General features: G+C 37.1%; 1 protein-coding gene across 12 annotated transcripts in view; it reads right to left on the bottom strand.

Annotated features, from left to right (window-relative positions):
* Window positions 1–27262, bottom strand: part of GREB1L (GREB1 like retinoic acid receptor coactivator) — a 300655-nt gene that overhangs the window by 156607 nt on the left and 116786 nt on the right. For all 12 annotated transcript variants that reach the window (XM_061596502.1, XM_061596493.1, XM_061596580.1 and 9 more), the window contains one exon: window positions 24457–24556. The gene's annotated coding sequence lies outside the window, so the exon portion shown is untranslated. The remainder of the gene's footprint in view (window positions 1–24456; window positions 24557–27262) is intronic.

The following is a 27262-nucleotide window of genomic DNA, read 5'->3' as shown; positions in this document are numbered from 1 at the left end:
CCCCCTGCCTGGAATTCCCTGTCCCTGCCTTTTAAAGTGGCTGCTTCAAACTTCTTTACAGACTTAGCCCTTCACTGCAGAGAGATTTGAGAAATGTGTAAGAAGATTATCTACCCTTTCCTGCTGACCCTGTGGGCTGCTATAAACTCACTTTGACAGCCTTCCAGTGAGTAACAACAAACAGACAAAAAACACACATGGTTTGGTCTACCTTCATAGGCAGTAGCTTGGGAACAACAGCATTTGCAGCCACACTTTCCAGTATGTGAATTCTCTTTTAACACTATTGGGCAAGAAACAAAGTGTCATGCAACAAACAAAGTACATCATCAGTGGGTTTAAGGGAATTGAGCTGAGTGCATGGAACCACTGTGGCTTCTATGAATGCAAGGGAGTTATTTACACAACCTGTAAAGATATTTATTGTGCAGTCCTATAACATGCTTACTCAGAAGCAAGTCCCAATGTATTCAGTGGGGTTTACTCAAACAGGGAAGTGTGCACAGGACTGCAATCTCAAGTGATAAAGAACTTCACTCATTCAACCCAAAATTCAGAATCATGCCACTTTAAGCTGTTTTGCAACTGTTTTATACTTGTTTTATGGTTATTGGGTTTTAAATGGATTTATTTCTTGTTGTGAGCTGCCTTGGTTTCCAATCAGCAACCCTACCTCACAGGATTGTTGGAAATATTGCATATAAGATTCTCCAGAGGGGAGAGAAGAAGCTGAGGAACTGTCACCATCCAGCTGCCATAGTGGCCCCTCCCTCCTTCCCCCAACTGTCACTACAGAGCCATCTGTAGTAGAACCATCTTGACCCAAGGGGAGAGGAAAAGACGCAAAAACATTCTTCTTAAACAAGCTGTCTTTTTCATTTTATTGTAACTTTTAAAAAATCATTACTTATTGTAATAATCTCATGGGAGGAACACGTAAAAAGTGGTATATAAATGCCTTAAATAAATAAATAAATATAAACACACACTGGAGATGTAAAAATACATACACCCCATATAATAGTTAATTATCAAAACTAGTTGGTTTTACATACACCCCATATAATAGTTTATTGTCAAAACGATTGCAGAACATTTTTTTTAAATCAGTATTAGTTTCCTAACAAATAGAAGCAGTGACATCTAAGTAATGCCTAATTGCTTAAAAATAGGATTGGTGGGGAAGAGAAAGATTTACAACACAATCCTTTGCTATGTTCACTCAAAAGTCCCACTGGTTTATAGCACAATCTTAATCATGTCTACTCAAAAGTAAATCCTATTGAATTCAATGGGTATACTTCCAGGTATGTGGGATTAGCACTGCAGCTTTACTCCCAGGAAAGTGAGTATAGGATTAAAGCTTCATATTGGGATGGTTTTCAAAACAGGCTATGAATTAGACAAATAAACTGCCCTCTTCAACAGCCCAGGAATATTTAAACTTGTTTGACTCCTTATAATTATAAAAGTATAATACATTGTAATGGAGTAATAAGATGCATGTACATTTTATTTCTGTTCAAAAATTATTTGAAAGAAAAATGTATAAATATGTTATTTTGTAAGTAATTTAAAAGCCCTACATGTACACTTTTATTATAATCATAACTGAAATTGTTCACTGTGCATGCCCACCAAGATCCTGCTGTGATCTTCTGTTCTAGATATCCTGAAAAAGGCACTCTTGCTGCTGCTGAAAGCTATAAACTTATTCAACTCATGATGTGCAGATAAGCAGGAAAAGGAAGCCATTTTCAGGACTTGCAATGGGTTCTAGCTATTGCCTGGAGGTCAAAAAATTCCTCGTCAATCACAACCCTGGCTTCATTTATTGGCTATAACCTGAAAGGGTGGGGATTCGAGGAGCAGGCTATTAGCTCATTTAACAGAAGTTGTGGAGGATGGCAGCTGACATTTTGGTGTATATCTATTGAAGCACACCACCTAGGAATTTAAATTTTTTAAATGAAAAGCTATGAGTCCGGAGATTGGGGTGACTCACTCAGGGAGCAGCCAAAAAAGCCAAAATCTCTGGGCAAAAACTAGAGACCTGGCAACCCTAATTGCAAGTCTTTTCGACTTACTTCATTAGTGAATGCCATATCAAGAGCTACAATAAAACAAAAATAATGAACTTCTCCAGAAGGAATTTCGTTTATAAATGAGTTTTTTTTAATAAACATGAGATCCAACAAGTTAAAATCTTTAAAAGTCACAGATTTTAGTTCTACAGGCTCCAGTATTTATTTCTTGTTTTGGTCAAAACTCCAAACAGTGCAGCAGCAGTTTCCCATTTTTACTGGACAAAAGGAGATTGTTTAATTCCTCCAGCAGTTAAAACTTTATAGAGAAAAGTCTGTGCCTCAGTTAATGTTTGGAATTCTAAACAAATACCAAAATGCATAGCCAATGCCATTCTGCAATTGGAGATTGGTTTACCAACTGTTGTTGACATCTCAACCCTAAACTGTTGGCTACATTTTCTGTGCTTACAACTAGAGCTGTGCCAAACCTTTGAATTATCTTAATTTTAACCAGTCAAAAAGGGAAGTGAAATGAAACTATTTCTCAAAAAGAGAAAGGGAGGGGGAGAAGATTGTTAAAAAAGTTAATGGAGGGGGTCATAGGAATTGTGCTTGCTTTAGGAACTGTACAAATGGCCAAAGGCTCTTTTTATTTTCTTTAAACTTTTTAGCAGGGGCATCAACCTTTTTGGACCAGCAGGCACATTTTGAATTTTGCTGTGGGCACTAATCACAAAATGGCTGCTCGGAGAGCATGGCACAACACAAAATTAGAAAATACAGTTATTGCTTCCTACCCATCTCTGGTCCTGATTGTGGAACTCACACAATCTCTCTCTCTCTCTCTCTCTCTCTCTCTCTCTCTCTCTCTCTCTCACTCACACACACAATGTTATTGCTGTGAAATAAAATGGAGCATTCCCCAGTACTAGGAAAAATATACAAGGAGACCACTGTTCTGCCCCAATTGAGCATTATGTTGTTTAATTACTGCCTGCAGGCTAGGAGGTAGAATTCTCTTCAGAAAATCTGTTAGCAACTGATTAAGTCTGATTGTCTGTGATCATGCCTCGATTGGTTGCCCCTGGAGAAGGTCTTTAGTTACATGTTTGTGGTGGTTCTTTCTAGAAGGCGGACAACCATTTCGGGCCTGGTTCTCCTCAGCTTGGAGGGCTTGGCTGTGCATTATCTTTTCATCACACACCCATTCCATCTACTTTATTCAACTGGATCCTCTAATCAACTTTGTACAGTTAAGTGTTTATTGGTTGCAGTTTAAGATTGTTCATCAATAAAAAATAGAAGATTTAAGTCACGTAAAGTGTGGATTGGACGTGAGTTTATCTGCCTGGATAGACACACACCTCAACGTGTGTTGAGGCCAGAACAGCCACACCACAGTTACTTTGCACACACACACCAAACATATACAGACCACTGATACATATGCATCTCTCTCTCTCATACTCACTCATACATACACTTCACATGTACATCTCTCCCACTCTCTCTGTCCAAAGGCATCTCTCTCACACACACACACGTGCACACACAGGCCACATATCCATACTTACCTCTCTCTCACACACACACACCCCCTCACAAAATATACATATGCTCCCTCCCCCTCTCGACACACACAAACCTCACACATACGTCTCTCTCTCTTACACACACACACACACAAGAAACACAGGCATTTTCCCGAGAGAAAGTAAAACACAGAAAGGGTGCAACAGGCTAATTTCTCACTAAAAATGGAGAAGAATGGTGTCTGCATGTTTTGCCTCGTATCTCAGGTTCTAAAAGTTAGAAATTTAATTAAAAAAAGAAAGAATGCTGGGAATCTGGGGATTATGGTTCATCCTGGGAGCACCATATAAGCCCTTCACAAGCACAAGACTCTTTGCTCACATGATCCCATCCCACTGTGAGAACAGTTTTTTTGTGAAAAAGTGATACATAAATGCATTCCATTGATTATTGAACAATATTTACTGCACTTAAGATAAACCTTACTAAATTAGCATGAAGTAAAATGCATTTAATTCCAGTCCTCCCAAAATCTGCTCTTTGTTCTGACCCAGCTTTGCCCACCTGGATACTCAGTGCTGTGCAACACCAGCACAGGCTGCAAGGACCAGGGGGAGGGGGAGTTGCTGTGGTCTACAGAACTTCCATCTCTGTCACCAGGAAACCACTCTGTCTTGGAGCTGGCTGCATCTGGTGTTGGGCCAAGAAATAAGTAAACTATAGTTGCTGCTGGTGTACTGCCTACCCTGCTGCCCAGCAGCTTCTCTGACCGAGATAGAGGAGGCCATCTCATCTGTTACTGGAGGGGCCCAGAATGATAGTCCTGGACAATTTCAATGTCCATCCTGAGGCTGCCTCTAACGTTCCAGCTCGGGACTTCATGGCATCTATGACAACCATGGGGTTGTCCCAAGTTGTCACTTGAGGGCATATGCTCAGAGGCACATGTTAACAAATTCTTGCAAGCTACACAGAAAGTGGATTGGACTGTGAAAGACCAACCCAAATTGTGTTTGCATTTTGACAAATTTGTAGGGCAGTACAATATCTCAGAGATGAGGTCAGGTCTCCTGCTCCACGGGTGCATTCACTATAGCTGCCCAAATTCCCCGCTTTTAAAATTTGATAGAAATATCTGTTGGCTATAGGTACGTTCTTAAACCACAAGGTTTTTTGCCTATTAGTGAATACATCTCAAGGGCAGGTTTGATCATTTGCATACTTACTGGGTTCAATGGGATTTACTCCCATGCAATCATGCTTGAAAATGAAATGGACTGCCTTCAAGTCAATTTCGACTTATGGTGACCCTATGAATAGGGTTTTCATGGTAAGCGGTATTCACAGGTAGTTTACCATTGCCTTCCACTGAGGCTGAGAGGCAGTGACTGGCTCAAGGTCACCCAGTGAGCTTCATGGCTGTGTGGGGATTTGAAACCTGGTCTCCCAGGTTGTAGTCCTAGGATAGGTAAAACTGACCATGGGGGAGGGGGAGGGGAGGGGAGGGGGAGGGAAAAGGAGGGGTAAAGGAAGGGAGGGAAAAGGGTCAAGAGGCAGGGGATGGGAGGAAAGGCAGGTTTGATCATTTGCATGCTTTTTGAGTTCAGTGGCATTTACTCCTGTGCAACCATGCTTAGGACAGGTGAAACTGACCTGAGGGAGGGGTGTGGGGGAGGAGGGCAGGAAGTGGACAGGAGGGGTGGGGAGGAGACTGGATGGGTGGGCACTGGGTAGAGGGGAAGCCCCTTTCCTTTCCAAAAGGAAAACATTGTGAACAGTATCGTTTTTCAGTGTTTCCCCACCTTTTTATTCTACAGCAGGCACATGTAGCCTCCCACACAATTTTAAACCAAAGCTGTCCCTGGCCACATCCACACCAGACTATTATTTCACCTTAGGCAGTCATGGCTTCTCCCAAAGAATCCTGGGAAGTGTAGTTAGTGAAGGGTGCTGTTAAACCACTCTGGTCACTGCAGCTCTGTCAGGGGAATAGGAAGTCTCCTCTCAGTACCCTTCACAAACTACACTTCCCAGGATTCTTTGGGGGAAGCCATGACTATCTCACGTGAAGTCTGGTGTGAGTGTGGCCCCCTGATTACGCAAGCTCAGCAGCTTTTAGAACACTGACAGTTGGTTCTTACTGAGGATGCCCGACATTATCATTGCATTGAAGCCAAAATTTCTTAAATTAATTAAAAACCAGCCAGGCATTTTTTTAACTTTTAAACTGCAGAAGATGAAGGTCAGAGTATGGGGCAAGGTCAGTAACAGGATTACAGGTACTCAGTGAACACAACTCATTTTTAATGAATTTCCACAAAATATGAGAACTCTGACAGAAAAAAAGTCCAAAAGGGGTCTGGGTTTTTCTCTCTCTCTTTTTACACTTTGAACTCTTGATTCTCTCTGACTCTTTTGTGTAACACCATGAAAATTCAGAGGGTTCTTAAGCAAGTGTTTCTGAATTCAGGACTACTGTATGAGTTTTGCAAGGTTTTCTTTTGAAATGAGCTTATGGGAAGGATCAGAATGGCATGGGGGTGTATTTTCAATTTAACATTGCAGAATGTGAAAAATCCATGCTGACTATAGCATACAGCCACTCTCGTGCCTGTATAATAAGAGTGTAATATTATACATCAACAGTGCTCCTCTATCAGCAACATAAGGGTTTCTGGCTTACATGCTATATAGCATTTTTTGTAATGTAGCAAAGAGTGACCATTTGTAATTTTGCATATCAAATAGTATTTTAAGGATTTATTAACTGATCTATCAAGGATTTACCACAAGTGTCCTGGCAAACGGGACTGGAAAAAACCCTAGGGCCATTTCCATAGCTGCCACTTGTACAGCTCCATACAGCAGCATTCAGAAGTGATAGTCCCCACCTGCAGTTTGAAATGGTACATTCCTGTCCACCACTACTTACTTTCCAACTTTTTCTGCTGCATGTGTAGACCCAGTTATAGTTTGTTGTAATTTCCAAGTAGTGGAAGACAAGTGGCTACCCCAGAAATTGAGTAAGCATCTCAGTTAGTGAGCAATCAGTTGAATGAGGAGAGAGCAATCAATGATGGTTGCATTGCTATGGTATGGGATAACTGTGATGTTCCTGCTTATATTGTAAATATGGTAAGTGCTGTTTAAATAGAAGACATATGGTAAGTGGAGTGAAAGAGGAGGGGGGAGTACATGAGCAGTAGAATGCCGGATGATTGGCTGAGCGTTTGAATGGCTGGGAGTATAAATGGAAGAATGACAGTTGAATCTGGGTTGTGAATTGAGAGGTGGTGTCTTTGAGAGAGAGGTTGGAGGTTTGGAGGTGGTGGTGTTGAGAGCGAGTCGGAGTTCTGAGGCAATTAGTAAGAAGTCAAGTACCTAACAGAATATAGATGAAACCATATGCTTGTGAAACATTCCTTCAGTAATCTTGTTATTTCTAATATTAAATAAATATTTATTTGGTTTACCAAAGGCCTGATCCTTGGCTGGGGGAATATACAGACTAGAAGGGAGGGCAAGGTAATTACCAAGGCTGAACAGAAACTGTATCTAATGGTGGCAGCAGTGAAGGGAGAGATTGTAACAAGTCAAGTATCCAGAGCAACCCAGAGTTGTATGCTTTAAATATAAAGATGCAAGGGGGTTGGGAACAGCATAGGCACACAGTCACAAAGTCACAAGCTATAGAGAGACTTAGGCAAAGTCTCTGGGAGTTTGGGTTACAGAAAGTGACTGGTGGTGCTGCCTAGCAGTGGGATCTAGTGAGATCTGTGCTAGAGCTGTAAAGGGTAAGAATAAACCTGACGTTCCTGTCTGCTGGTAGCCCCAAATGAGAGCTTCACAGGTGGTGCTGGGGAAGGACGTCACAATAACGCCTCTTGAAATCTGCCCCAGATGTTTTGCAAGAGTGGATGGGGAGCTGCCTATATTTATAACAGTCATCATGTATTTAAAGGCCTGGCAGGACAGGAGGATTTGCAGGGGCTTCCCAAGTTTCTCCCCAGGTGCCCAAGTACGAGGGAAAGAATGGGAAAGAACCCCTCTATATCTGAGATTGGAGACACATAACAGAAGGCATGTTCCTTTTTATTTATTTTATTTTATGATTTTATTTATATTATTAAAATAGTGATAGACCATCTTTCCTTCATAACCACCAGGAGGTTTACAACATAAAATCAATACAAAAGCCAATCAAATACTAAAAATAAATAAAGATACCATATTCAAAATTCCTAATAAAGGAAGCACACAAAAAAAAACAGTGCTCAGGAATGCCCTTACCACAACTTCTTTGGATAACCATGGAGTCTTGTCACCAAGCAAAGTATATATGTTTTAATTGTACCCCCTTCCACCACCCCCACAAAAACCCACCAGAAACTGCTAGTGTTAAAACTGCCATTCTATTTTCTGAATGTTAATATTTTCCAGTGCAATTGACTACTTGTGCAAAATAACAGGGACAAGGCCTAGGACTTCTTGGGTTGTTAGCTATAGCAAAAAGCATTATATCCTGCATTTTTTCCTTCTATATACGCACCACATGAAAATACTTTCATGCCTTCTTTCTCTCGCCTCACCCCATTTTCTTGGAAGGTCCTGACTCCCAAAATATTTCGCATATAAGAAATACACTAATGATAACGAGAATTTATTATGAAAGAAAGTTGGTACTTTGGAAATACATGTAAGTTCTCTTTAATTTGAACTTAAAACAATAAACTATTTCCGATTATAGGTAGATAGTAGTAAACCAGATAGGTCAACAGTTTGACTCCAGATAAAGCAGCAATTTGCATTGATAAGTACATTTCAACATTTTGGGACAAATGTCAATAACTTAACTCCTTCTCTCTCTCTCTCTCTCTCTGTGTGTGTGTGTGTGTGCTCACTCTGTGCTCACACACCATACAAAAGTTCTATAGTTTTAAATGAAAGAAAACGGCTATTTGGCAGCCAAAGAGCAGCATTCTGAGAATAACAGATTTTTTTTTTTAGAAATGCAGGCTCTTCCTTTCAATATTCACTGAATGAAAGCACAATCCAGTCCAAGCAAGGGATCTTTAAGTACCATTCATTTCAACTGAGGAAAAGCATATGCTCAGCTTTCCCACTGAACTCCATTGACTTTAGAATACTTAATTAATCTAGACTGCAGAGTGCCCCAAATCATTATGAAGAGTAAAAAACAATTTGGAAGTATAACTTTAGGAAGTGAGAATGAATGTCCTTCCATTCTGTAATTGTGCTTTCCAGTCCTACACTACCACAGCTGCAAACATTTGGGAAGGATTACCCTTTAATTTAAACAAAAGCAAGCATTCCTTACGTAAATCAGCACTTTTTTTCTGCCATCAGACTAATAAAACCTTTTCACAACAGAGATTTCAAGAGAACCCTTTAAGGTTTTAGGATGCAGCTTCTTTTACTAAGTAACAAAATACACCCCATGGTGTCTCATTGACCCCACTCAGCTGTCCTTTGACCTCTTCAATTGTTGTAACCTAACTTCAGGAGCCACAGAACTTGTCTCCCATATCCAAAAAGGTTAATGTTGCTTCCTCCTAGCACCTGGTGAAACAAAATGCAAGAAGCCCCCTCCCCCACTACTGCTACTATGCCCCAGATGTTCCCATGTAAAATCTTTCTGAAAGTTGGCTTGGTGTCTGTATGGTAACCAAGAAGCAATAATTAAGACCTGGACTATGGCAATGACCCTCTTGTTCTCTTGGGCATGAATACTCTATTGGACCTCCTGCCCCTAAGGATACAACAGGTCATAAAACAGGAATAGATCTTTGGCCTCCTGGAAATACTGGGGTATTTAAGTACAACAAGAAACAACAGGAGGCCAATGTTCCATATAAAGTAAGTGAAGCCTCTTCAACTGACCCGCAGCAAGGAAAAGGGGGAGGAGGTCACTTGATTATATGCCTTATATGCCTTCCCCCGTATTTAAATCTATATTCTGTACTTTCCCTTTCTGTTTCTTTTGCTCAACTTCCCATATGTTTACATATTTTATATTTTTGACAGAACAGAGCATAAACCCCTCATTTTTATTAAATATTTGGCTGAAAGAAACCACATCTGGATGACTGTAACATGAACTTTGGGATAGAAGCAGCAAGTGGCAACCTCGATCACAAAGTCTCTTATCCTCATAGTAAGCTGTATCCTCATAGTATTTGCCTTCTTCACAAAGCTCAAAAAATTACTACTGTATCATTTGCAGTTGAAAGAATGCATCTGACTTCAAATTATAAAATAAAGTTATAGCTTTCAAGCTCAGCACCAAATTGTTTTTAATTCTTTTCTGATAGTGTAATGGACCCCTTTAGGATGCACTCCTTAACGTGGTGATGGGGTATGAGAGTGTTGAAGAAGCTGATAGCAATGCCGTCAGGAGTCTAGACGAAGAGGCTAGACTCCTAGCAGGGGCACCCATGGCGGAATGGTCAGAGCTGAGACAGAAGACTAAGATGCATCCAAACTCAGAGGAAGGCAATGGTAAACTACCTCTGAATACCTCTTACCACAAAAACCCTATGAGCAGAGTATCCAAAATGCAACATGAGATAGTACTGGAAGATGAGACCCCCAGGTCAGAAGGCACTCACCGAGCTACTGGGAAAGAAGAAAAGACAACTACGAGTAGCACTGTGATTAATGATGCAGCTGGGTTAAAGCCGAAAGGAAGCCCAGAGGCTGATGCGCACAGATGCAAAAGAGTCCGGAGTTGTATGACGCACACAATAGGGACATGGAATGTAAGAAGCATGAAGCAGGGAAAGTTAGAAATTGTCAAGCAAGAAATGGAGCGTATCAACATTACAATACTTGGCGTGAGTGAATTTTTTTTTTTTCAATAATTTTTATTCAGATTTTCATAAAACATACAAGACGAAATCATAAAACATTCAAAGACAAAAAACAAAATCAAAAATAGTTAAACAAAAAGAAAAAAAGAAAAAAAAAACAAAAATAAAAAATAAAGAGTAAAATATTGACTTCCCATTTGTCAAAGATCAAACCAGTTATAAGTCTATAATATATAACAATCCTGTCTCTTAAGTCATATTATAAAATCACTTTCCTCCAGTAGTTATCTTACTTAATCATCAAATCTCATAAACATTACTTTATTCTTTCCACAAAAAGTCAAAGAGAGGTTTCAATTCTTTAAGAAATATATCTATCAATTTTTTTTTCCAGATAAGCATATCGATTAATCCATCTCATTACTAATTATGATAATCTTATTGTCATAACCATAGTCAAAATAAACATTTCAATTAATCCATCACATCAGAATCTGTTAGGTTCAGTAATTTCAGTAGCCATTGTTCTATTATCCCTATTAGTTCCATTTTCCATCTTCCATCTTCAGTAGTCTTGTTAAGTCCAGTAATTTCAGTATCCAATCTTCCATTATCAGTATTCCATAATAATCTTGCTGTCAAAGCCATAGTCATATAGTAAGAGTCTGATGGGAATTACCTCTATCCCAAATATTTTCTTGCCATCCATTCTGAATAGGTTGCTGAAATACTGCTGTAAAATCATATCTCTGTTCTTTTTTTCAAAATACACTGGGTCATCTCTTGAAAGTTTTTCCATTGTCACATGGCTGCAGTTAATTCCATAGATTTTCTCTATATTGGGCTCCATCACATCATTCCAGTCCAGAAGATTATCCATGCCATTGATAACTTTATCTCTAGAATCTTCATTAATTTCTTCAGAGATAACATTGAGTTCCAAACAATAGATTTTATTTCTAAAGTCCATAGACTCCAAATCTTGTTCCTGTTCCACGTTTGTTCCAATCTCCGGGATCTCCTCTCTCACAGGGACCCCTGTTCCAGTCTCCAGGGTCTCCTCTCTCACAGGGACCCCTGTTCCAGTCTCCAGGGTCTCCTCTCTCACAAGGACCCCTATGTCTTTAATCTCCTGTGTCTCCAAACAATAGATTTTGTTTCTAAAGTCCATAGACTCCAAATCTTTTTCCTGTTCCACGTTTGTTCCAATCTCCAGGGTCACCTCTCTCACAGGGACCCCTATATCTTTAATCTCCTGCTTCATTTTACTCAATTCAATTTTCAGCTCCTTACAACCCTGTCGCAGGTTTTGTTTCGTTATCTCAATCTCATCCATTATTTTCTGAAACATAGTTATTTCCAGATTCTCAGCCACTTTCTTAATTGCCATTTTAAAAGAAAAATATAGGAAAACCACTTCTTATTTCAGCAACAATTGGGTTAATACTCCAAACTTGGTGACATCACAGTATAAACAGAGCAGACAGCCTTATCTCTCCATGCTTAAGTAAACAAAATGCAGTTCCCAGGATCGAAACAATTAATGGCGGTCGTCAGGAAACAGATTCGTCAAAATAAAATAGACCAAAAAGAGAGTAGTCTCAGACAATATAATATTCTTCAAAATAAAAATCTGGAATAGAAATCCCTCTTCTGTGTATATCTTTAGAATGCAAATCCAGGACAGCTTTTTGCAACAAAAACAGAGATAAGCTATTAATTAGTGAGTAGCAGAGAGAAGTTATGGCTCCCCAGTGAGATGTCAAAAACCGATCAATCTGGCAAATCTCTTTTAAACAGCAACAATTTAAGTCAAGTAAAAGAAAAATATAGAAAGAAGGGTGCTTGCCTGTTAGTGCGTTCTCTCTTAGAAGATAAGATGAACGTTCGCTTTATCAGATAGAGCTTGTTGTTGAAAATCCGTCCCACCTTCGTCGGCTGGACCTCGTCCCATAAATTAATGAGATCTGGTCGTCCCAACAAAAATAGGCTTTGAGGTTAATCTCTTCGTTTCTCCCTACCCGGGAGAAGTTTAATCAGTCAAAAAAAAAAAAATCTGACTGATATATCTGAATAAGCTTCTTTTGAGGCAGGAGCCCGTCTCAAAAGCAGGCACAGGCTAAGTCACCCTTCCCGGAAGTCGACCGGCGTGAGTGAATTAAAATGGACTGGAATGGGACATTTTCAATCAGGCAACTGCAAAATATTTTATGCAGGAAATGAGAAATCAGGAAGAAACGGGGTTGCTGTAATAGTGAGAAGTGATGTAGCAAAAGCAATTAGGAGCTACAATGCAAGGTCTGAGCGAGTGATATCAATGAGATTAAACGGGAAACCTATTAACATAACCATCATCCAAGTCTACGCCCCGAAGTCAAACGCAGAAGAAGAAGAATTGGAGAGATTTTACGCAGAAGTACAGGAGGAAATTGATCACACACTAAAACAAGATATGATAATCATGGAGGACTGGAATGCAAAAGTAGGGAACAGAGAAGAACTAGAAATTGTGGGGAAATGGGGCCTAGGAGACAGAAATGAAGCAGGAGAAAGACTTATTGAATTCTGTGAAGCCAATGATTTGTTTCTTGCCAACACATTTTTTGAGCACCCAAAAAGACAACTGTACACATGGACATCACCAGATGGTCAATATAGGAATCAAATTGATTATATAATTGGAAACAGAAGATGGAGAAGTTCCATACTTTCTGCAAAAACAAGACCAGGAGCAGACTGCGGTACAGATCATGAACTGGTCATATCGAAAATCAGAGTAAAGCTAAAGAAGAAGAACAAAGCAATCATAATGCCAAAATACAGTTTAAATAACATCCCAGAAGCATATAAAGATCAAATAAGGAACAGGTTTGAGGCTTTAAACGTAGTTGACAGAGAACCAGAAGAACTATGGACTGAAGTCAGAGACATTATCAGGGAAGAATGCAAAAAGACAATACCTGTAGTTAAAAAGAGAGAAAGACCTCAATGGATGACTGAAGAAACTCTTAAAATGGTTCAAGAGAGAAGGAAAGCAAAAGCAAAAGGAGACAGCAACACGGTCAGAACCCTAAATGCAACTATACAACGACTAGTACGTAGGGACAAAGAAAACTATTACAATAGTTATAATATAGAAATAGAAAAGGACAACAAAAAGGGAAGAACAAGAGCCCTGTTCCAAAAGATTAGAGAAATGAAAAGGAAATTTAAACCACGAGTAGGGATGTTGACTAATCAACAGAGGAACATACTGATTGACAGAGATGAAATAAAAGATGGAAGCAATACACTGAAGAACTCTATAAAAGAGATGCAAGGATGACAGATTCATTCATGGAGGAACCATATGATGAAGAACCAGAAATTTTAGAATGTGAGGTGAAAGCTGCTCTTAAAATACTTGGAAGAAACAAATCACCAGGAACAGATGGCATACCAATAGAGTTGCTACAAGCTACTAAGACTGAATCTGTCAAAATTTGTCAAGAAATATGGAAAACTAAACAACAGCCCACAGACTGGAAGCGTTCAATATGTATCCCACTTCCAAAGAAAGGGAATCCCAGAGAATGCTGTAATTATTGAACTATTGCCTTAATATCCCATGCAAGTAAAGTAATGCTCAAGATTCTACAACAAAGGCTCTTACCATATATGGAGCGAGAAATGTCAGACATCCAAGCTGGATTTAGAAAGGGAAGAGGCACCAGAGATCATATCGCAAACATACGTTGGATAATGGAACGGACCAAGGAATTTCAGAAGAAAATCACCCTGTGCTTTATAGACTACAGCAAAGCCTTTGACCGTATAGATCATGAAAAACCATGGAATGCTTTAAAAGAAATGGGGGTGCCCCAGCATCTGATTGTCCTGATGCACAACCTATACTCTGGGCAAGAGGCTACGGTAAGGACAGAATATGGAGAAACCAATTGGTTCCCCATTGGAAAGGGTGTGTGACAGGGATGTATTTTATCACCCTATTTGTTTAATCTGTACGCAGAAGATATCATACAGAAAGCAGGATTGGACCAAGATGAAGGAGGTGTGAAAATTGGAGGGAGAAATATCACTAATTTAAGATATGCAGACGATATCATACTCTTAGCAGAAACCAGTAATGATTTGAAATGAATGCTGATGAAAGTTAAAGAGGAAAGCACAAAAGCAGGACTACAGCTGAACGTCAAAAAGACTAAAGTAATGACAACAGAAGTTTTATGTAACTTTACAGTTGACAATGAGGACATTGAACTTGTTAAGGATTATCAATACTTCGGCATAGTCATTAACCAAAATGGAGACAATAGTCAAGAAATTAGAAGAAGGCTAGGACTGGGGAGGGCAGCTGTGAGGGAACTAGAAAAGGTCCTCAAATGCAATGAGGTATCACTGAACACCAAAGTCAGGATCATTCAGACCATGGTATTCCCGATCTCTATGTATGGATGTGAAAGTTGGAAAGTGAAAAAGGTGGATAAGAGAAAAATAAACTCATTTGAAATGTGGTGCTGGCGGAGAGCTTTGCGCATACCATGGACTGCGAAAAAGACAAATATGCAGAGTGGTAAGCGGCGGTAACGCAACCGAAGCTCGGCTCACGGCCAGAGTTCGATTCCAACAAAAGGAGGAAGTCGAATCTCCGGTGAAAGGGGTCAAGGTCCACTCAGCCTTCCATCCATCCATGGTCGGTAAAATGAGTACCCAGCAAATTCTGGGGGGTAAAGAAAGGCTGGGGACGGAACTGGCAATCCCACTCCATATATATGGTCTGCCTCTTAGGGCAAGACGTCACCCTAAGAGTCAGAAACTACTCACACTACTTCACTTCCCGGAAGTGAGTGCTCTGCTGGTGTTGCCTCTGAGTGAGCTCTGTCTCAGAGGAAGCTTTTTTCAGTTAAAAACCAGTCAAGAGGAATTTTTGACTGGCGTAAATGTTCTCCAAGACAAAGGTGAACCGAATAGATTATCCACAGAACTTGGTTGAGCTGTAGATAGCTAGAATTGATCAGGAATCCCTTGAAATAAGGCTTATCTAGCAGCGGAAGATGAAGTCAGGACTTCCAGCAAGCTGTGCTGAAAAAAAGCGATACTTTTTTCCCCTTAAAAACGTTTTATAACAAGCGAGCCTCCTTCTGTCTAAATCTTATCATTTGGTTTAAATTACTACAGTAAAAGAGACTTGTCTACGAATCAGCAATTGAGAAACCTGGGTGAGTCACACTTTTTTCCTTTTATATAAAATTAAAGAAGAAAGAAAATTTAAAGAACTTAATTTTTAGCTTAATGACAAAAAGCTGGCTTGAATTTGGAATTATAAAGATTACAACGGATGAGAGGCAACTTATCCGATAAGATGATTTGATTATTTGAAGGAAATATATCTGGGACTATTTTTTTTCCCTTTTTTTGGACTATTCTCTTTGGACGAATCTGCTGTTCGTGTATGTTACTGACGGCTGGACACTGTGAACCAAACTTGTTTTGCATTCCTGGACGTGCAGGAGATAAGAACTGTTGCTGGCTAGATCATATTAACAGGCCTGGAATATTAACTCTTTTGTTGTTGGGGAAAAAAAAGAAACAGACTGCCTCTAGGTTTGGGAACATTGGTTAATAGCAGAAACTAAAGGTTTTTTTTTTCAAGAATGACAACTAGGAAAGCAGCTAAGGCCCTGGAGCAAAGAGGTTCAACTGATGCACAGGAAGGGGCTGTCTCCCCAGACATGTTCCAGAAAATAATGGATGGGATTAATGATCTTAAACAAGATCTCAAACAAGAGATGAAACAGGATAGACAAGAAGTTAAAGATGAATTTGATAAAATGAAGATGGAATTGAAAGATACAAAAGATTATATCAAAACAGAATTGGATGAGATTAAAGGCACAATTGGGCAAGTAACACAGGAGGTAAAAAATGTTAAAGGAAAGGTGCAAATCTTGGAGAAGAGAACAGATATATTAAATCTGGAATTGGAAAAAAACTTGGACCATATCGCTGTGATGGAATTGAGAGATAAAGAATATTGTTTGAGATTTCGTGCAATTCCTGAAGAAACAGGTGAAGATATCAGAGATAAAATGGTTAATGCTCTGGTAAAATTTTTGGATTGGAATGAAGATCTGATAGAATTTGAAATAGATAAAGTTTATAGAATTAATTCAAGATATGCAGCAATGAAAAAAATTCCACGAGATGTGCTTGTGCATTTTGTAAAAAAGAGAACCAGAGATATGGTATTACAACAACACTTCAATAATATCTTTAAAATTGATGGCAAGGAAATACTGGTGATGAAAGAAATCCCTATTAGACTTTTACGTAAGAGAAAAAAATATGCTTTCTTTACAGAAAAACTTAAACAATGTAAAATTCAATTTAGGTGGGATGTTCCAGAAGGAGTGATTTTTACATTTAGACAACAAAAATATCGATTGAATACTGTACAAAAAGCAAGGGACTTTCTGAGAAAAGCATCAAAAGACATGGAAGAAGATAAATTCAAAGACATGGATATAATTCCTGAGAAACAAAGTCAACAGGAACATGAAGAGGAGGGAAAGGAAGATGATGGATTAAAGGGAGCATCAGATACTTTTTAAAATATATGCTTAAAGATGGATTACAAATATCTAACTTGGAATATAAATGGAGCCAATACGTCGCAGAAGAGAAAGAAAGTGTTTCATTATTTGAAAAAATTAAAATTGGATATAATTTGTTTACAAGAAACTCATATCAAGAAGAAAGATTCCAAATATTTGATTTGTAAAAATTTGGGTGAAGAATTTATTTCGGCTGGATCAAAAAAAAAATGGTGTTGTTCTTTATATTAATCCACAATTGTTTCCTAAATTGATATTATTGGACGATAGTGGTAGATTTGTGGGGGTTGAAATTACTTTACAGGGTACAAAAATTTTGATAGTGGGCATTTATGCCCCCAATGAAGATAAAACAAGGTTTTACACAAGACTTATGGAAAAATTGTCAGATTTTTCATATGATCATTGGTGTGTTATGGGTGATTGGAATGGAGTAATTTTACCAAAAATGGACAGACTTTCTGAGAAAAATATTAAAGAAACACAGGGTAAATTACCGAAGATTTGTTTTGAATTGATGGAAAATCTAGAATTGGTGGATGCTTGGAGATATATAAATGACAATGCAAAGGAATTTACTTATTTTTCAGAAAGACATAAAACATTCTCGAGGATTGATATGATTTGGATGTCTAAAAACCTAGTGAAAGACATTTCCAAAATGGATATATTACCAAAAACCTTTTCGGATCACAATCCAGTGATATTGACTTTCAAAAAAAAAAATCTTGGATTTAGATGGAGACTAAATGAATCTTTATTACAGAATGATAAAATAGTGCAAGAATGTAAGAAGAAATTAAAAGAGTTTTTTGAACACAATTTACATAAAGGAACAGATGAAAATATTGTTTGGGATACAAGTAAAGCATTTATGAGGGGATATTTTATTAAATGTAATTCTGAATTAAAAAAGAAGAAACAACAGAAAATGCAATTAATCTTGGAAGAAATAAAACAAAAAGAGGAAGAATTGAAAAAGAATCCAACTAAAGTTTCTATTGTAAATCAAATTAAAATGTTACAGAAACAAGTGTCAATGTTGACAGTTAGAGAAATTGAAAGGAAATTAAATTTTGCTAAACAAAGGACTTTTGAATTTGCAAATAAACCGGGGAAATGGTTAGCATATAAATTAAGAAAAGAACGACAAAAAAATCTTATTTTAAAGATACAAGAAGGAGATGAGATGTTGACAGACAATGTAAAAATCCAAAGGGTTTTTCATCAATATTATTCAACTTTGTACAAGTGTCAGGAAATTCCATCTGAAAAAATAGAAGAGTATATATTTAAACAGAATTTGCCTAAAATTACAGATTTTCAGAGACAAGCTATTAATGGTCCTATTACGTCAAGAGAAATATCTGAAGCTATTAGTAAAATTAAATTAGGAAAGGCGCCAGGACCGGATGGACTATCAGCAGTGTATTACAAATGTTTGGAGGAGGAACTCTTATTACCTTTACAGTATACAATGAATTCTATTTTGCAAGAGGGGAAGATACCGGACAGTTGGAAAAATGCCAATATAACATTAATACCTAAAGAGGAGCAGGACCTAACCAAAACAAAAAATTATCGGCCGATATCTTTATTGAATAATGACTATAAAATTTTTACAACGATTTTGGCAGAAAGAATCAAAATAATATTGCAACAATTTATTCAGGAAGATCAAGCGGGGTTTCTACCTAAAAGACAATTACGTGACAATGTCAGGAATGTTTTGAATGTGTTGGAATACTTAGAACAACGAAATTATAAACAAGCAGCTTTGATCTTTTTAGATGCTGAGAAAGCATTTGACAATTTGAATTGGAAATTTTTGTTTAAGGTCTTGGAACAAATGGATTTTGGAGATAATTTTATAAAATGGATTAGATCTATTTATACATCTCAGAAGGCACAGATAATTGTTAATGGGGGGTTAACGGACTCATGTGAAATACAAAAGGGTACAAGACAGGGATGTCCATTATCTCCTCTTTTATTTATCTTGGTCTTGGAAGTGCTGCTTAGAGATATAAGGCAAGATAAAAGGATCTCGGGAATAAAGATAAAAAAAGAGGAACACAAATTGAGAGCCTTTGCTGATGATTTGATAATCGTATTAGAAAACCCTTTGGAAGGAATTAATGTATTGATGGACAAATTAAAAGAATTTGGACCGTTAGCAGGATTTAAGATCAACAATCAAAAAACAAAGATGTTGGTGAAAAATTTATCTTCAAGGGAACAAAAAGAGTTGATGGACAAGACAGATTTTAAAATAGAGGAAAAGTTGAAATATTTAGGTATTATTATGACAAATAAAAATTCAAAGTTGTTTCATAACAATTATGAAAAACTATGGACAGAGATTAAGAAAGACTTGTTAAGATGGGATAAATTACAATTGTCATTAATGGGCAGAATATCCGTGATAAAAATGAATGTATTGCCGAGAATGATGTTTTTGTTTCAAACAATACCTGTAATATCCTCTGATTTACCTTTTAAACAATGGCAAAAAGATATTTCTAAATTTGTTTGGCAGGGAAAAAAACCAAGAGTTAAATTTAAATTATTACAAGATGCCAAAGAAAGAGGAGGACTGGGATTACCAAATTTGAGGCTTTATTATGCTGCCTGTTGTTTAGTCTGGATAAAGGAATGGTTATTATTGAGGAATAAAAGACTATTGGATTTGGAGGGCCATAATCTGAAGTGGGGATGGCATGGATATCTATGGTATGATAAAGTAAAAGTTAATGTGGATTTTAATAATCATTTTATAAGACGTCCTCTGTTGAAAATATGGAATAGATATAAACCAAGGTTTTACTCGAAAATACCATTATGTGTCTCAAGTCAAGAAGCATTTTATAGAAGAGAAATGGCTGGAAAAGAGAAATGGTTAACTTATCAAGAACTTTTAGAAAATGTACATGGAGAATATATAATGAAAGAGAGAGAACAACTGATAAAGGAAGGATATAGTTCTCAATGGTTTGCCTATTTACAATTGTTAGAGAGATATAAAATGGATAAGAAAATGTATGGGTTTGAAATAAGTAAATCTGATTTTGAAATAGGTTTGTGTACAAATGATGAAAATATAATTGCGAAAATGTATAAACTCTTGCTGAAAATGGATATGGAAGAAGAACAAGTAAAAGAGTGTATGGTAAAGTGGGCAAAAAACTTTGGTTATAATATACAAATGGATCAATGGGAAAATATGTGGAAAAAAGGCTTGAGATTTACATTATGCTATAATCTTAAAGAAAATTTCTATAAAATGATGTATCGTTGGTACATGACTCCAGAAAAGTTGTCAAAAATGTATAGTAATGTTTCTAATGTTTGTTGGAAATGTAAACAACAAGAAGGATCATTTTATCATATGTGGTGGTTGTGTAAACAGGCAAAATTATTTTGGGCACAGATAGGTAGGATGATGCAAAAAATTCTAAAGATAAATATACAGTCAAAACCAGAATTTTTTTTATTGGGTTTTATGGATAAACAAATAGAAAAGAAATATGGAAGAATAATATTATATATGATTACGGCAGCAAGATTATTATATGCACAAAAGTGGAAAATGGAATCAACACCAACAACAGAAGAATGGCTATTGAAATTAATGGACTTAGTAGAGATGGATAAATTGACATGTTTACTTAGAGAAAAATCGACAGATACATTTCTTAAGGAATGGAAGCCTCTCTTAGACTTTTTGTTGAAAGATAAAAATGAAATGATGATAATGGGATTTGACGATTAATTAAGATAGACTATGGAGAAAAGTGATTTTGTATGTATTAAGGGACAGGTTTGATATATATTATATATTTATAGCTGATCTGTGACAAGTCGGAAGTAAAATTTATTTATTTATTTATTTATTTATTTATTTATTTATTTATTTATTTATATTTTTATTGTGTTATGTTTTTGATTTTGTTTTGTTTGTTTTATGAAAATTTGAATAAAAAATTATTGTTAAAAAAAAAAAGAAACGACTCACACTACAAGTGCAGGGACACCTTTACCTTTTTAGAACAAATTAAACCAGAACTGTCACTAGAAGCTAAAATGATGAAACTGAGGTTATCATACTTTGGAAACATCATGAGAAGACATGATTCACTAGAAAAGACAATAATGCTGGGAAAAACAGGAGGGAGTAGAAAAGGGGGAAGGCCAAACAAGAGATGGATTGATTCCATACAGGAAGCCACAGACTTGAACTTGCAAGATCTGAACAGGGTGGTTCACGACAGATGCTCTTGGAGGTCGCTGATTCATAGGGTCGCCATCAGTCGTAATCGACTTGAAGGCACATAACAGCAACAACAATGGACTAGATACTGAAACAATCCAGACAGGAGAGAAGCGCTGCTAGTCAGAAATCTTGCTGACTTAGCAGTAGGGACTCGACCTATTCTGAATACAGCTGCATTCCCCTTGAAGAAGCAAGTTTATCGCTGAGGACTACTCTCAGATACAGTTCTACTACTAGATTGTAGATGGTAGCGTTTTTACTCAGCTTTAGCTGGTGTGCCAACTATGCCCACAGTTGCAGCAAGACTGGATTACTGTATTGTGTTCCACACAGAGCTATCTCTGAACACTGCTGGTGGTATAGAACATAGGAGCTAAAATGTTACGGGAGAACTATCATTTTGAAGCATGTAACCCTTCTGATACATCAAATGCATCAACTGTCAGTTTGTTTCCAGATCTGATTCAAAGCACTGATTATATTTGTATTGTTTCATTAATTTTTTGTATATATTTTATTATCGTAAATTGCTTTGGAACACTTTTGGATGCATGAAGAGATATATAAATATATCTCTTCTGTAAACTAAGCTTATCACCTTTAAAGTCCTAAATGGCTTTGGACTTCTAAGATCATCAGGAGAGGCCCTTTTACATGTCCTGCCCCTGTCTGATACACAGTGGGCATTTTCAAGCATGGCACCCAATCTGTAGAACTCCTTACTCCAAGAGATTTGTAATGCTCCCTCACTGATGGTTTAACTCCATCTGCTGAAAACATTTTTCTTTCGGCAGACCTTTGTTGTTGTTTGCTAATTTTCTCACTATTTGCTTAGTTTTGCTGCTGGTATTGTTCATCTTTTGTTGTATTTGTAGGTGTGGGGGGATTCATTTTTAAGGCTTCCTGAATGGTTCAAAAATTGAACTAGGAGGACAGGATGTAAGTGCTTCAACAAAGAAAACAAGTAAAAATTAAGATAAATTGTATCTACAACAGACTGATAATATGTATCAGCAGAGACCCATTGAAATCAATGGACTTAAGTAACTTAAATCCATTTATTTGAATGGGTCTATTTTATTACTAAAATTGTGTGTTGGGAAGGACTCTGAGTGCTAATGCAGCTGTTGCCATTTGCCTACAACTTTGCCATATTTTCTTCTGCTCCAGCTATATAAAGGGGAAGGGCTGCCTCAGCACATGCCTTGGCATCGCACAAAGTGCAATGCTCAGTGTGCACTTAGCATAGACTTGGGAGTACATTTGGAATCCATCCCTCGCCATAAAAATCATAGCCACAAGTGCTGAAGAGAGATGGGCAAACCAACAAGTTGTTGTGGATCGAAAGCCTGCCCCTCTTTAGGATGAAAATTTGATACTTGAATGGTTTGTGGAAGTGTCATTGCCTACTATGTTGAAAAAAAGTGATTTCTATACCACAAGGGTGAGAGCCTGGTAAAGATAGTTTCTGCCCTCTTGAGTGAGAGACAAGGGGAAATGTTTGGTATGAATGTTTTGTTCAAGTGTGTGTGTTCATTACAGGCATACCCCGCTTTAACGTTTGCAATGGGACCGGAGAGTATACTTTAAGCAAAAATAAAACTTTAAGTGAAGCAATTGTCTTCACGTGTACTGCACGCAATTACCACTAGATGGCAGTGGCATCATGCCAATAAAGTGTACATTATTGCAAAGCGCGCGAACATTAAGTGGGGTATGGGGACGTATGGAGCATGTACGTTATAGCGAGGCGACGTTAAGTGCAGCGACGTTAAGCGGGGTATGCCTGTATTTCACTGTTTGTATGTAGCTTTGAGTGGTTCTCATGGTATGTATATGTGAGTATGCTGTTTTTAGGATATGACGTTGAATTATGTGTGCTTGTAGAGTGATATGAGGTGTGCAAAAATAGTAAGTTTGTTAGTTTAGAATGTCAATATGTTTGAACACAAGTGTGTTGAGCTTGTAAGGCTGTGTTTGAGTAAACTAAATATTTATTTTCAACTGTAGTTAGATGAAATTCTGTTATAAAGGGGGCTGGCTGTTTTAATTGTTTGCTTTTTATTACATGGTGATTAAGAAATTAGCTGATTTTGTTTAATCTACTATGTTTAAAAATAACCTTGTTTTTTAACTTGATTTTTATCTATTTTTTTCTTGAAGCCTAGGGAATATTTTGTTTAGTCTACTACGCTATGATTTTTTTCTTGTATTTCTTGTACTTGTTTATATTATATGTCAATACTAAAGAGGATTTTTATTTAGTTAATTGTGTTTTATCGATTGTGGTTTTTTGTATCTGCTGCTTTAAGATGTTTTGACCTATGTTGTACACCGCTTAGAGTTTTATTTAAATATAAGTGGTATATAAATGGTTTAAATAAATAAATAATAATATCACACACTTGGTGTGTAGCCAATGTGGTGTAGTGGTTAAGGTGCTGGACTACGTCCTGGGAGACCAGGGTTCGAATCCCCACACAGCCATGAAGCTCACTGGGTAAACTTGGGCCAGTCACTGCCTCTCAGCCTAAGAGGAAGGCAATGGTAAACCGCCTCTGAATACCACTTACTGCAAAAACCCTATTCATAGGGTCACCATAAGTCAGGATCGAGTTGAAGGCAATCCATTTCCATTTTCAATATTACACTTAAACTTGTTATTATACATGCTTAAAGATACACAAAATACATCCTTATTGTTATTTGGCTAGCAGCCTTGAAATATAAAATAAAACACTTGTGCAAGCCAAAAAACCCTCCGTTTAATTTGACATTTCAACAACAAACGAATCTGTTGATTTTTTTACAACATATTCTATGTTTGCTTTATTATAACAAATTAATAACTGGATGCAAACACTAGCAGCTTGCCAGCACACAATGTGAGTAGGAATGAAGCTGAGGCTCCACCAGATCATACATCATGGTATCATTCTGATGTTATGATAATTTCAGAGAGACACACCCTAACGTAAGTGATATAGATTAATGTGCAAATTAAAACTTTGAAATTGAAAATGTAATTGAACACTTCTGAGGAAAATGTCTATGTTACTATGTTAGAGAGTTGAGATAAAACATCTTTGTACTCTCTAAGTGCTGTTGAAAATGATGAAGTCACCAAAGATAAATGCATAATCACACAAGCTGCATTCGGAATATGAAAACAATACTACCTTCTTGTATTCCTTTCAACCTTTTTTAAATGCATTCATGATGGACGATTATTCAAATTTATTCTGTCACTTGATCCAGATTCTTGAAAGTCTTAAAGATCTGTAAAATAATAAATGGTTTAAAATATTATGTGTAGCAAACAACAAACATTTTAAGCCACCTTACAAAAATCCCATATGGCAAACTCACTTAGAAGCTTCTGTAAATTTTGCTCCTAATTATACATTCAGCCCTATCCACACTTACTTTGGAGTAATCACCATCAAACCCAACAGGAGTTTGCTTGTGTGTGTTTTCTTTTGAGTAAACGCATGCAAGACTTAACACATTGTTTCTGGTATAATACCCACTCTAACGTAGTGGCATATATTTTAACAATAGATTAGTGTAGATAATAGAACTTGCAATCTCTCACACACTTAATGTTGAAAACACTGAGAGTGAAAGCACAATCAAATAAAGAATGTCTGAAAACTCAAGCCAATTCATATATTACCCCTCTCACTACAGGAGATACACAATAGTTCATCAAGCAGCCTCCATGCAGTTTGGATTTCAATTGACTACCATATGGATACTCCTTTGTGTCATAGAGGCAAGTGGTTCTAAATCAAAAGTTAAGAAATATGACACATGAACATATTTTCTATTGAAAACAAAGAAAATGTTTTCATTCTCCAGATTTGCCATATAGCCAGGAAGTTCTTAAAACAAACAGGAGAATAATAGTAGTAATAATAGTTTAGGAGTTAAACACTTGTTTTCTAATAGGCCTTTGTAATTATACAGTAAGATCTATTACTTTAAAAAAAAAAAAGATCTTAATGATAAAAATAACATTCTGTGCCACTAGCATACCTGGTGCACATTAGGATGAGGAAAGGGAAAAGTTCAAATACATAAACATTTTAACTTTAGTACACTCAAAAGGTTCATTAGGCAACATTCTCTCTTCATAAAAATACTTGAAGTTTGGGAGCATAGTTTTACTGAAATAATATTGTTATTCATGATGAAGTGATAGCTACTAATTTAAATGATGCAAAAACTACAACTACCTATAAATAGCTGATATGCTGATCCCATTGTTGTATTATTCTAGTACACCATCACTAGAAACTCTTTGTAAGAGAAGCTTTTCATTTGAGAGGCAATGCTAGAATCCAGAAATCAAGTACTGAATACTAATGGCAAGTTCTAAAAAGTGTGCCACAGAATGAAACTTGCTTTGGAATAATTAAAAGAGCTGTAATTAAAAGAGTAGTGTAGGTGTTAGAACAGCCTTTCCCAACTAGTGGGCCACCAGATGTTGTTGGACCACAACTCCCATCAGCCTCAGCCAGCATTGCCAATGGTCAGGAAAGATGGGAATTGTGGTCCAACAACTTCTGGTGGCCCACTAGTTGGGAAACGCTGTGTCAGAATGTTGGACTAGGATCTGGGAGACCAGAATCAAATGCTCAGTCAGCTAAGAAATTCACTGGATGACCTTCAACCATTGTTTCTCAGGCAAATCTACCACACAGGGTTATTGAGAGGACAAAATGGGAGAGTACACCTTGTGTTCCTTGAAGGAAAGGTGGGGTATACATTCAGTAATAAAATAAAATAGAAGTCCATCACTGATTTGCTTGTATTTATTTATTTATTTATTTATTATTACATTTGTATACCGCCCCATAGAAGAAGCTCTCTGGGCGGTTTACAACAATTAAAAACATTAAAAACAAATATACAAATTTAAAAACACTTTTAAAAAAACAATTAAAAAAGCATATGCTAAAATATGGATCATATCTTCCAAAATATGGATACATTGTAGACACAGCACTGGAGAAAAACTACTATTTATAAACTACTGCTGCAATCCTAAGCGTACTTGCATTAAAATGATTCCCATTAAATCCTTGGGACATGGAATGGGAGAAATCACATAACCATTAATCATGTGGTAACTTAATAATGCACAGCATGGATGGCTTTAACCACATAGAGAAACAATTACCTGTAGAATTCAGTCATGCTATGTGCCAGGATTTACCAGGATTTCTGAGCAGCTGTACCAGTGTGGGAAAGCACAACTTATAGTGTGGCCAGAGTATTTATAACTGGCTTTCATGGTTCAAGCCACTAAATAATCAATTGTTAAAGTTGTCATTAAAATGTGGTAAGCAGTCATGTAATTCCTTTCATGTAAAAATGCAATATTTGGAAACATCTAGTCAAGCACAGTACAGTTGTAATCTCCAAGAGTCCAAACACATTTCCTTCTACAATCTACAGGAACCTTTTGTCTTTCAAAGTACAGTAGTTGCTGGTACTGCAACATGACCGTGAGATGGTAGTTCCATTGAACTAAATCTTATTGGGTAAGATGATAATGATTTTGTTTTTAGGTTTTTTAAATAAACTGAAAAAAGTGGATAAGAGAAAAATCAACTCATTTGAAAAGTGGTGTTGGAGAAGAGCTTTGCAGATACCATGGACTGTGAAAAAGACAAATAATTGGGTGTTAGAACAAATTAAACCAGAACTATCACTAGAAGCTAAAATGATGAAACTGGGGTTATCATACTTTGGAAACATAATAAGAAGACATGATTCACTAGAAAAGGCAATAATGCTGGGAAAAACAGAAGGGAGTAGAAAAAGAGGAAGACCAAACAAGAGATAGATTGATTCCATAAAGGAAGCCACAGACTTGAACTTGCAAGATCTGAACAGGGTGGTTCATGACAGATGCTATTGGAGGTCACTGATTGATAGGGTCGCCATAAGTCATAATTGACTTGAAGGCACATAACA

This window comes from Rhineura floridana, chromosome 1 (genome assembly GCF_030035675.1).
Source record: "Rhineura floridana isolate rRhiFlo1 chromosome 1, rRhiFlo1.hap2, whole genome shotgun sequence".
Taxonomy (NCBI): domain Eukaryota; kingdom Metazoa; phylum Chordata; class Lepidosauria; order Squamata; family Rhineuridae; genus Rhineura; species Rhineura floridana.
This window is presented reverse-complemented; position numbering and strand designations above follow the sequence as displayed.